The sequence below is a fragment of the Equus asinus genome, chromosome 10 (genome assembly GCF_041296235.1).
Source record: "Equus asinus isolate D_3611 breed Donkey chromosome 10, EquAss-T2T_v2, whole genome shotgun sequence".
Classification (NCBI taxonomy): Eukaryota; Metazoa; Chordata; class Mammalia; order Perissodactyla; family Equidae; genus Equus; species Equus asinus.
This window is the reverse complement of record NC_091799.1, coordinates 62197280-62209631: the sequence shown is the minus strand read 5'-3', so window position 1 is coordinate 62209631 and position 12352 is coordinate 62197280. Positions and strand designations below refer to the sequence as shown.

General features: G+C 41.7%; 1 long non-coding RNA gene across 1 annotated transcript in view; it reads right to left on the bottom strand.

The window, feature by feature from the left end:
* Positions 1-677: 677 nt before the first annotated feature.
* Positions 678-12352, bottom strand: part of LOC106846772 (uncharacterized) — a 108359-nt gene continuing 96684 nt past the window's right edge. Inside the window, exons 4-5 of the long non-coding RNA XR_011506444.1 lie at positions 4349-4484; positions 678-2215 (exon numbers count right to left, since the gene is read on the bottom strand). This is a non-coding gene — a long non-coding RNA (uncharacterized lncRNA). The remainder of the gene's footprint in view (positions 2216-4348; positions 4485-12352) is intronic.

The window sequence follows — 12352 nt, the reverse complement described above, 5'->3', positions numbered from 1 at the left end:
AAGGCTTAATATCCATAATATGTAAAGAACTCACATAACTCAACAACAAAAAATCAAAAAACCCGATCAAATAATGGGCTGGAGACATGAACAGACATTTCTCCAAAGAAGATATACTGATGGCCAATAGGCACATGAAAAGATGCTCATCATCGCTGATCATCAGGGAAATGCAAATCAAAACTACACTAAGATATCACCTTACACCCGTTAGAATGACAAAAATATCTAAAACTAATAGCAACAAATGTTGGAGAGGTTGCGGAGAAAAAGGAACCCTCATACACTGCTGGTGGGAATGCAAACTGGTGCAGCCACTATGGAAAACAGTATGGAAATTCCTCAAAAAATTAAAAATAGAACTACCATACGATCCAGCCATCCCACTACTGGGTATTTATCCAAAGAGCTTGAAGTCAGCAATCCCAAAGTCCTATGCACCCCAATGTTTATTGCAGCTCTGTTTACAATAGCCAAGACGTGGAAGCAACCTAAGTGTCCAGCAACAGACGAATGGATAAAGAAGATGTGGTACGTATACACAATGGAATACTACTCAGCTGCAAAACAGAACAAAATCATTCCATTTGCAATAACATGGATGGACCTTGAGAGAACTATGTTAAGTGAAATAAGCCAGCGAGAGAAAGATAATCTGTGTATGACTCCAGTCATATGAGGAATTTAAAATTATGGACCAAGAACAGTTTAGCGGATACCAGGGGAAAGGTGGGGTGGGGGGTGGGCACAAAGGGTGAAGTGGTGCACCTACAACATGACTGACAAACATTAATGTACAATTGAAATTTCACAAGATTGTAACCTATCAATAACTCAATAAAAAAAAAAGTTTTTAAAACACATAAAGTAAATATAGCAAAATGATAATAATCATTCAATCTTAGCGAGAGTATGTAATCTCCCAAAAGTTAAGAACTATTCCATACTTTAGTATATTTGCAAATTATAAATAATAGATAATAGTAATAGATATAAAAAACAGATTCTCCAACCTCTTACCCCTTTTGTCCTTTTTGAACCCAAGTCTCTGTGCGTAGGATATATGCAGGTATATTTTTAAAGCGTCAATAGCTAGCAACATCTACTAGCTCTTCATTAATGTAATTTTAGTCACTTGCATTACTTAAAAGTAATAAATCTGTATTTCTCATAAAGTACTTAATATTTTTAATATTTTATTAATTTGGACAAGCTTTACCCCACCCTCACCCCTATGCAGTTAATATGAATTGTGAAGTATTTATGTATTACACATTTATTCTTCCATAGGATGATTATAATCTACTTAAAAGATAATGCTACCATCTTGATTCTTCAATCACATTAAGTGAGAAGTTAATGGAAATACACTGAGGTGATTGACTCCAGGAAAGGATACTTTCTAAATGCATTAGTAGGATGATTTCATAGTGTATTATTTTAAATATAAATATTTTCCTTTAACAGGGAGAGCAATAGCAATTATCCTTTTAATCTTAATATATTTGTATTAGTCTCATTGCTGCTGTAACCGTTACCACAACGGTTTGGCTTAAAGCCATACAAATTTATTGTCTTCCAGTGCTAGAGGTCAGAAGTCTGAAACAGATCTCACAGAACTAAAATCAAGATGTTGGTCACGCTGCTTTCCTTCTAAAAGCTCTCCTTTCACGGCTTCTAGAGCCTGCCCTCATTTTTTGCCTCATGGCCTCATCACCCTGACCTCTGCTTCTGTTGTCACATCTCCTTCTCTTACTCTGCCTCTCCTGCCTTCCTCTTATAAACACCCTTGGAGGTTACATTGGGCCCACCAGGGTGACCCACTCATCTCAAGATCCTCAACTTAGTCACAGCTGCAAAGTCCCTTTTGCCTTGGAAGGCATCATTCACAGGTTCCAGGATTAGAACACGGAGATCTTTGGGGGGTCATTATTCTGTCTACTAGAATACTCTTATCATTTTGCCCCTCTGAATTCAACCAATGTAGTAGACAGCTATCGCTGCAATCGTGTTGTGTAACAAACGACCCAAAACTCAAAGGCTCATGCAGTGTACTTTTCTCATGTAAGGGTCGCAGATCAGCTGGAGTGGCTCTGCTTCTGCGGAGAATTAGGTGGCGTGGCTCCAGGGTTCAGGGTGGGTTTGTGTCTGCTCCATATGTTTCAATCTGAGGTCCAGGCAGAAGAGGCCATGAACATCTGGGGCATGTCCTTCTCTGCACAAGCACAAGAATGCAAGAAGACAAGTCAAACCTCACACGCACCTTTAAAGCCTTTACTTGCATTACATCCACTCAAATTTCATTGACCAAAGCAAATCACGCGGCCAAATGCAAAGTTACTGAAGTAAGGACGTTAACTGCACCCCAAGGAGGAGTGGGAAGAGAGTGAATATTTGCTGAACAGGAATTCAATTTCCCATTTGTTGGGTGGGATACTAGCCAGCTTGAAACTTCTCAGTGATTATATACCTTCCAAATATTTTGAGCTTTTACAGGTTGATGAAATAAGCACATGACCTCTCATTGTGACTCCTTTAAAAGCAACCTCACTTATCCAGGATATAAGTGAAAACAAGGAAGCGGGCAAGAAAGGCTAGCAAGCACCAAAATAGATAAACTAAGGTGTGTAGACAACTCTCATAAAAGAACTCTCTAGACCCTCATCTATAAACTATTTACTCTTACTTGACACATAGTTCTGACAATGTTGAATGCCTCATATCTAGGTCCACAATAAAATAACACCAAAAGACAAAGAAAAGAAAACCCACAACTAACAGATATCAACAAGGAAAGCATAAAATACGGAGACCAAATCTTAAAAAAAAAAAAAAAAAAGCACAAAAGAATGGAAAATGGCCTCACATAGCTCAATAAATCTTAAGGTTTTCTCATTTCATCAGAGTTTAAGAAAAATTGGGCTAGACAGTGGGATCCATGAGGGCAGGGGTCTTGCCCATCTTGTTCACCATCATTCTCCCATTGTCCAGGACAGTGCTTTGCACAAAGTATGCATTCACCGAATATCGGCGAAATTAATGTCATAATGATAAAAAATAAATGCTGTTTACTATATTCTATTTCAGATGACAGAGAAGGACTCTCTGTGTGCAAGTATCTGAACCAACAAGACTAAGTTGAGAAGCTCCTGGGGGAGTCAGGGGAAGCGTTAATTAAAAGGCTACAGAGGTGTTTCATGAAACCCAAAGGCAGAAGAACAGGTGGGAAGCCGGAGAACACTGTCTGCCTGCGTCTTGTCTCTGCTTCTCTGCACATGTACTTCATAGTCTGAACAGACCAGCTCCCTCCCCAGGCAAGAGAGAGGGTGCATCTCCTAAGGCTTCTATTTCAGGACTAGACATATGCAGAGGCTGGCTAACTCTTCCTAGGTTTCCCTCAAGTTCCCAGGAGAGAGAGTTTTCTCCACCCCCGCTCCAATCAATCAACCAATAAGCAAGCAAAATAGACAAGGTTCCCAAGGGCCTGTGGTTGGTAGACTGCTAGCATGCACAGACTGCTAGATCGCACCCTGTGTGATCCCCTCCTCTTGAGTGTGGGCTGGACTTACTGACTCACTTCTAATGATTAGAATAGAAAAAAGTGATGTCCCTTCCAAAATTAGATTGTACAAAGACTTCGGCTTTCGTCTTAGGCGTGTGTGATCTCTTGAGTCACTTGCCTTGGGTCTACCTTGTGCCTCATTATGAGGCAGCCCTACAAAAAGTCCCATGGGACAAGGGACCAAGATCTACCAATAGCCACATAAATGACCTTGGCAGTGAATCTCCACCCCCATCCTAGTCAAACTTTCAGATGAGACCCACTGACAGCTTGACTGCAACTTCATGAGCGACCTGAGCCACAGACACCTGCTAAGTATGCCTGCATTCCTGACTCACGGAAACTGTGAGATAACAAATGTCCGTTATTTTAAGCCTTGAAGTTTTGGAGTAATTTGTTATGCAGTAATAACTAATAATACTAATAATGTCCAAAGACAGGAGAAATGTTAGTGAGTTAAGCGGCCACTAACGTATGTCTACTAAAAATCTGTAATACATTTTCAAAAATATTTCTACCCCAAATGATTAAAATAAACAAGTTTTTATACCAAAAAGCTAATCCTCTAACCATGGATCCTACACATCAGCTAGAATGAATCTGACCACAGATTCCTTTAAGACAATGAGGGCGCACAGGTTCTTTTCAGGTAGCTTTGTTTTCTATATAAGGAAAAGTAGGATGTCAGAAGACTATAACTGGAGGCGAAAAAGATGTTTCCAGATCCTCAGCATGGAATGGCCACCTCAATTCTGGTTGATGCCACCATCGCCAAAGGACACTTACCATGCCACTTGGGTCGCTTGGCCTATGAACTAAAGGTTTGGTTGTCCCTGGGTGTCATGGCTCCATCCAAGATCCCCAAGTGCAGGCTGATCTGACACGAGACACTCTTGTCGTGACGCAACAGCTAACACTTCAACTACAAAAGAAAAATCACTAAAAGATTTGCAAGAAAGATTATTTCAAAGTTTGGGAAGAGGGAAATCATTTAATCTCTCAATGAGCTTAAATGGTAGGTCTTTTTGAAATCAGCATATAACATCATGATGATGATTAATCTTTTTTTCTAAAAATGCCTTTTTGGCACAAACTGAGCGACCACTTCACGAACAATTGGGCACCCAAATAATTGGAAATATTTCACAAGAGCAAATGGAGCAAAAGAGATCATGGAAAGCCGGAAATATATGGATGCAATTTTGAGCCTAAATGAACACGCAGTGCCATATACAAAGTAATCAGTGAGATGTGAAAACAGATGTAGATCCCTCTGATTTGAATCAACAGAGTGTGAAGGACTCTTATTATCAAAGGGAAACCTTGATGGCACCAGGCCCTTGTCCAGATCCAGACATCCATGGTCCCAGCTTCGGAGATGCAAAAGCCCACCGCCGAGCTGCCTCCAGTCAGGAGGCTTGAGAGCAGCTCTCAGAGCGGTACTCTTTGGCTAACTGTGACTCAGAAGCTTTCCTCCCTATCTTTCTTCTCCTGAAAAATTTTCCTCCCAATTAGCAGTTTTAAAATCACCTTGTCAATACAGGACCTCTGACTTAGAGAAGAGAAGTGGCCTATATTTTCACACTAAGTCCAGGGAAACTGATACTCTGTAGCATAAGGAGCAGCCACATAGCTGTTCCTTCCAGAAAACTAACCGAGGCCAAGAAAAAGCAGTGTTCTTCCTACTCCAAAGAAAGAATCAAGGATCATTTTTTCAGAGCCCCAAGGAGCCCTGAAAACCTCCAGAGATTTCCAAACTTTGTTCATCTGAGTTCAGGGATATTGAGAGAGGCTACAGCTAAAGAAAAGGATGGGCTAATGATGAGATCAAGAAAAGCATTTTCAGGGCTGGCCCGGTGGCGCAGTGGTTGAGTTTGCATGTTCAGCTTTAGCAGTGGCCCAGGGTTCACCAGTTCGGATCCTGGGCACAGACCTGTGCATCACTCATCAAGCTATGCTGGTGCAGCATCCCACATGCAAAATAGAGGGAGTATGGCACAGATGTTAGCACAGCAACAATCTTCCTCAAGCAAAAAGAGGAAGATTGGCAATAGATGTTAGCTCAGGGTCAGTCTTCCTCACCAAAAAAAAAGAAAAGCACATGAAAAGATGTTTAACATCACTAATCACCAGGGAAATGCAAATCAAAACTACGCTTAGATATCACCTTACACCTGTTAGAATGACTGTAACCACCAAGACAAAAAATAACAAGTGTTGGAGAGGATGTGGACAAAAAGGAACCCTCATACACCGCTGGTGGGAATGCAAACTGGCGCAGCCACTGTGGAAAACAGTATGGAGATTTCTCAAAAATTTAAAGATAGAAATATCATATGACCCAGATCTCCCACTACTGGGTATCTATCCAAAGAACTTGAAATCAACAATTCAAAGAGACTTATGCACCCCTATGTTCACTGCAGCATTATTCACGATAGCCAAGATGTGGAAGCAACCTAAGTGCCCATCAACTGATGATGGGATAAAGAAGTTGTGGTATATATATTCAATTTGGAACACTACTCAGCCATAAAAAAGGAGAAAATCATCCCATTTGCAGCAACATGGATGGACCCTGAGGGTATTATGTTAAGTGAAACAAACCAGATAAAGACAAATACCATATAATGTCACTTATATGTGGAAGATAAACAAACACACAGACAAAGAGAACAGTTCAGTGGTGACCCGGGGCAAGGGGACTGGGAGTGGGCACAAAGGGTGAAGGGGAGCACTCATATGGTGATGGACAAATAATAACGTACAACTGAAATTTCACAGTGTCTAAACTATTATGACTGCAATAAAAAAAAGAAAAGAAAAGCATTTTCAAACAAAGATTTGCTTGAGGCTTCCTTCAAAGTCAGTTTCAAAGTCACCTTAAAATTAACAGAAGAAATTTGAGGCAAAGCTCTACTGTAGCAGAATTATATCTTGAAATCTTCATCTGCGTGTAGGTTCTAGTCCCCTCCACTTTCTTGACAATACTCCAGGCTGTTTCTTTTCCTTCTTCTAGCCAGAATGGAAGGAAAAACAAAACTCAAAGAAGTTTCTAGCCCGAGAATGGGACTAAAAGAAGCCTATACATAAAAATCCCTTCCATTTATAGGCTAGATGGAGGAAGGGTTGGAGGGAAGAGCAGTAAGCAAAGGATAAATTTAAAGTGAAAAGGAAGGAGGACTCCCAGAATTCCTCAAAGTGGGAAAGACAAAATGGGCATTCTGCATGTCTTGAGGACCGGAGAGAGGAGTGGAAGGGTGTCAAAGCGAGCTGACCCAGTGATTGAAGACAATCCTGCGAGAATCCTGGGAATCCTTCGGATTTGGAGGTGGGAGACCCAGACACCAGAAGTATGGTCGAGGATGAGGAGGGAAAACTTGCCACTGACGAAGGTGGCAACAGAACAGAAGAGAATCATTTGGAAAGTTTCCTCTGAGCTAAAGTAGAGGTGGACTCGTCGTTCCTGCTCCTGTTAAGCCCAAAATAAGAGAACGGATGGGAGATTCTGGTACCATAGAAATGACTGAATGAGCCTAGGGGGAGAAAGGGACATTTAGAAAAGATACCCCATCAAAGACCACCATTTTTTCACACAGTGTAATGTGATCCAAACATACATTTAGGTAACTGACTAACTGAAGATAACACAGTTCTTTTTACCTCACAGTTCAAAGAGAGCGTGGAGATAAAGGATTTTGCCCTGAGAGTGTTTTTCACTTATATCTATAACGAAGAAGCCCTGTGCTGATTTCCAAAGTGCTTAATGATATTCACATCATTCTACCTGGTGAAGAAACTTCCAACTAGACAACGCGATTTTTAACAGAACCTGCTATTGACTGGGGGAGGCGGGGAGATACACAGACGCGCAACCAAAGAGCTTCAAATCTGTGATGAGCAATACTGTGGGAGCAGTAAAATGGATCAAAACCATTACACAGTCCGACTATAACAGTAGACACCATATTCACCAAGAATGCCTCGCCCCAAAGGGGCTGCCTCTTGATCATCTCACTGTTTTCAACAAAGTGGTGAAATTGGGTCAGATGCTTTCAGCCAGCCCCGTCACAGGAGTGACTCGACCAGCGCTCAGTGAGAAGATATAATCAGTGAGATTTCACCAACAGTTTCATGAAAATGCCCTGAACCTCCTCTCTGGTAGTGTCAACGCAGCTTATAAAACTCTGAAGAGTCTGCAGGTGTTTATGAGTCTGGGCTCTTGAAATATTAAGAGAAGAAAAATTGCCTGGACACCAACACTGATGTGCTGTGCGAGGTCTCCATCACTCATCTGAGTTCTCCCCAGTGGAGAGACTCATTGGAGAAGAATCTCACTCATTTACCACTGAGTCACGTAGAAAAACATTTTTATGTTGGCCCACAGTTTATGATTTAAAGTGTTACGGTTTTTGTTAAAACATATTATAAAAAAAAATTCACATGAATTTCTAACATTTAAAATGTAAGGAATTTTCCTATTTTTCTGAGGGCATGAGTTTAGAATATGGCCCCAGACTCCCAGAAATATCAATTCAGTGTCCACGCAATTAGGGATACTTAATGGGAAAGGTTAAGAAGCAGCGGCCTGGAGTCTGTGTACGGAGAAGCCTCGCACGTATAAATCGCTCAGCTTTCATGACTCATCTCGCCGGAAAGTCACCTGTCACCCAAGAAAAGCCCTTGCAATAGGCTTAGCTATTGAGATATCATCACACAGTGTTGGATAAAAGGCAATAATATGGACAGCATGCATGTCCAGGCAACATATCTCAACTTTTCTCAAACAATCAATGGACTCTGTTACAAAAGAGACACAGTCTGGAATCCACACAATCTAACTTCGCTAAAAATAAAATATTCATTGGTTGACAGAATACTTCAGCTGAACGTGTTTTAAAAGATGGCAGTGTTAGCTGCATCGCCAGATCTCTTAATCAGTAGACTTTCTTCATCTGTGTTATTTCTCTTGATGTGATATGTTTTCTCGGCCAAGATAACCCAACCACGAACACGGTGAAAAGGTTTCTGCCAGCCCAGCCTCAACTTCCCCTCCAGCCTCACAGTGGGTTCTTCTACTCCTCTGCAATCTTATATCTCAGCTATCATCCCTCTCTAGGCTTCCCTCACTAGTATTTACCTTCCTGCATCAGTTATTTATGTTGTAATCAACCCTATAGCTCAGGTGAAATTTAAAAAAAATAAAGCACGGAAAATTATTTTGAAATGAAATGAAAACTTCAGTAATTTGATTTGCAGGAAACGAAGAACGAAGTGTCACAACTAGCATGCTTTTAAATGTCGTAATTAATTACGCATGCGTCTATGTTTGGATGCTCAATTTCTGACTAATTATGCAGAAAATGTAATTGCGTACTGAAGTGTTCAATCGTGTCTGCTCTCACTTTCATTGATGGCAACAGGTTTCTGTTGTTGTTGTTAATGGTACGTACCACCTGTTGAAATTGTTGCAATGTTGTCAAGACACAAATAATCAAGTGATCTCTCCTAGAATGTAGTTGTTCCTGTTGAGAAAATTGTAGAAAGATCTAAAATTGTTTCCTAATTTATCACGCTATTTTTCAAAAAATTGTGTGACTTTTGCATTCTTTTGTCTTCTCCTGAAATAACTTGTTAACAATCATGTTAGGCACATCATGCAGCTTCGTTCCTCCTATGGATTCGTGATAGAGACTTTTTATTTTCTTGAAAGAGTCATGAAGCTCAAAGGAATCATGAATGACCATCACGTTTATGTCATTCTAGACAGGCTTCTTTTTAATGACACTGAAGGGAATTTATAACCTTTTCTCCATTTTAAGATGCCTAATAAAGTGAATATCAAGGAAGCAAAGGAAATAAAACCAAATTTAAAACTTCCGCTGAATAAGTCATGGGAGTAATTGCGTTTGTGAGTATTTTCTCACTAAAGGAAAGAAAAGAGAGCAAGCAAACAAAAAATTCCAAAAGTTCTTATAATACTTAGCAGGATAACAACTACTTTATTGTGTTTTTCCGAAACTCCTGAGGAAGATTTATTACATACAGTTGACTTTTTCTGTAGAAGCCAGATAAATTCCAAGGCCCTTTGTGGCCCGGTCTCAGAGGTACCACCTATAAGAGATACTGTCTAGCCACCAAAAGTGAAAGCAGTTCCAGTCCTTTCTCATGCCTCTGAAGCGCCTGTGAGGGATATTAGCAGAGCACACCTACATAAGTTCACACCTTCCAGCCTCACGGAACACTGCTTCCCAGGTCCCTGCGGTCAGGCAGGCCACGGGGCCAGGGCCAGGTCATGGGCTTCAAGCAAAAGTCTCTTCCTGGCTAAAACGTGGAAGAATGGTTGTGAGGCCTCCATAGCCTCTCCTCCCCTGCCATTCTTATGACAACAGACTCGTACGATCAAAGCAGCTGGGGCCACCAAGTCACCACATGGAGGACTCCTGCCCAGCTGAGTCCCCAGGACCTGCACCAGACTTCAAGTAAGAAATGAACTTTTGCTGTGTTAAGCCAAAGAAATTTAGTTGTTTGCAACTTTGCAATGACAGCAGCACCTCGCCTGTCTTGACACGTAAGCGTTAAAGGGAGGCCATTCGTCCACCCTCTGCAGCACTTCCTGTGCACTCCTCTCTCCACCTACCGTGGTCTAGAGCTTCTCACTCTCTCAACTTCCCCGCCATGCCCATCAATCAGCATCCTGGGTTGTTTTTCCTTGCTTTGTCCTCCTTTCTCTCTAATCCTATCTGTCTCAATAGAATCTCCTGGTTCTGCAAAAGCCCAAAAGCTGGATTGACAAAAGTCAAACTCTATGCAGAATAAATTGAGGCTCCAAGGGAAAAAAGAAATTCCCTCTGGGATGGACAAAGTGAGGTGCAAAGACTAGAAACACTCACTTGAAAACTGTTACCCCTATCATCTGCTTTTGGTCCCAAAACAAGTGTGTTAGGATTCACCCTTTAGTAACTTATTCTTACCTGCCTAGCCTGTTGCAGTTGCTAAAGTTACCGAACCAGGTTCATTTTTGCCTGCAGCCCTGAAAGCCAAACACTGAGACGACGAGATTGCAGCAGAGAGAGGGTTTACTCACAAAGCAGCCAAGTGAGAAAGCGAGAGCATGAGCCTCAAATTCACTTCCCCGAAAACAGGGACTCAGATATTTATGGGATAGGGGGCAATGTGGTCTGAAATGTGGAGAGAGGTGATTGGAGGTGAGGAGAGGTGAGGTAATTGACGATCTACGCAAGCGTAGTCAGACTCCATGCCTCCTCATAGGACCCATGTTCACAAAATGGCGGCATTAGCATGATCTGAGGGTGGAGTTTTTAGCCTTTTGACGTCAAAAGGTCTCCTATTGGACGTCTGCGGGCCTGGTTGATGAGTTGGTGGTCTCAACCAGCCTGAAGTGGACAAGGGGTTCTAATTCCTGAAAAACAGCTCACACACCCATTACCATGGTGACCCAGGCTCCAGGGAGATTATCTATAGGAGCCTAGTGGGCGTCAGAGAGCATACTGCCTAAGCAGCACAGTTCACAATGGGTGGGTTACACAGCTAAAAGCTATAATCAGTAATTGCAAAAATGAAAAAAAACTTTAGATCCTAGCTACTTAATCATCAATGGCTGTTTGCTGGTTTCACTAACATACGTTTTATTTTAAGCACTAGTGCTGTCACTCTTTGACCCCCTTTATTCAGAGCCATCAGAGGCAAACACCACAGCCAATGCCTATGTGAATAGTTCCCTCTGGAGTTGTGCAGTGTATAGCCTGCATGACCATAAGAGCACCACCTCCATAGCATCAGTAATGTGATATTGAACAAGTCAGAAAAGAAACATAATTCACACCATTACAGTTTACACAAAAGACCATGCAAACTTTTAAGGAGGATTTTTGTTCTTTTTTTTTTTTTCTTTTTTAAGGAAGATTAGCCCTGAGCTAACTACCGCCAGTCCTCCTCTTTTTGCTGAGGAAGCCTGGCTCTGAGCTAACATCCATGTGCCCATCTTCCTCTACTTTACACGTGGGACACCTGACACAACATGGCATGTCAAGCGGTGCCATGTCTGAGCCTGGGATCTGAATCGGTGAATCCCGGGCCACCAAGAAGCAGAACGTGCGAACTTAACTGCTGCGCCACTGGGCCGGCCCCTTGTTCAATTTTTTATTGACACTACTAATAAAATCTACAACTAACACGTACTATTGCAAACACTGTCCTAGTAGCTGGAGCAGTTACAAAAAGATATAAGATATGATCTTAACCCTCAGAAAGGTTGCCTCTACATAGGGAGATAGGGCACATTCACGAGGAGATCAATATCAGTGAAGGATAATATTTAACAGGCAAAACAAATGGAATTCATAATAACGTGTTATGATCAAGGTATGCTGAAGTGATCAAGGAAGACAGTGGAAAAGATGAGTGCTCAGCTGGACCCCAAGAGATGTGTTCAAATCAGAAAAGAAGAAAAGAGACGTGTCTTTAAATTTCAAAGTCTGAGCTGCAGTGTTTGCTGACAGGACTATAAAAGGAGACTATTTGTCATTGTGTGGGACTAAACTACTTCCAAGGCCACCCAGAGCAAACTGGAAGGGATGTCATGCTCATATTTCACAGGAGTGCTTGGTAGCCACAATTTCACACCAGCCAGCTCCCCTCAGATGGAGCCTTCCTTCATCTCCCTAATCAAAACCCCTAATCAACACTCACCTGAGTGAAGGCATAAAAAGTGCATTATGCAGATATGGTCCCTGCCCTCTAGGGGATTACTATCTAAAACTGGCAAAC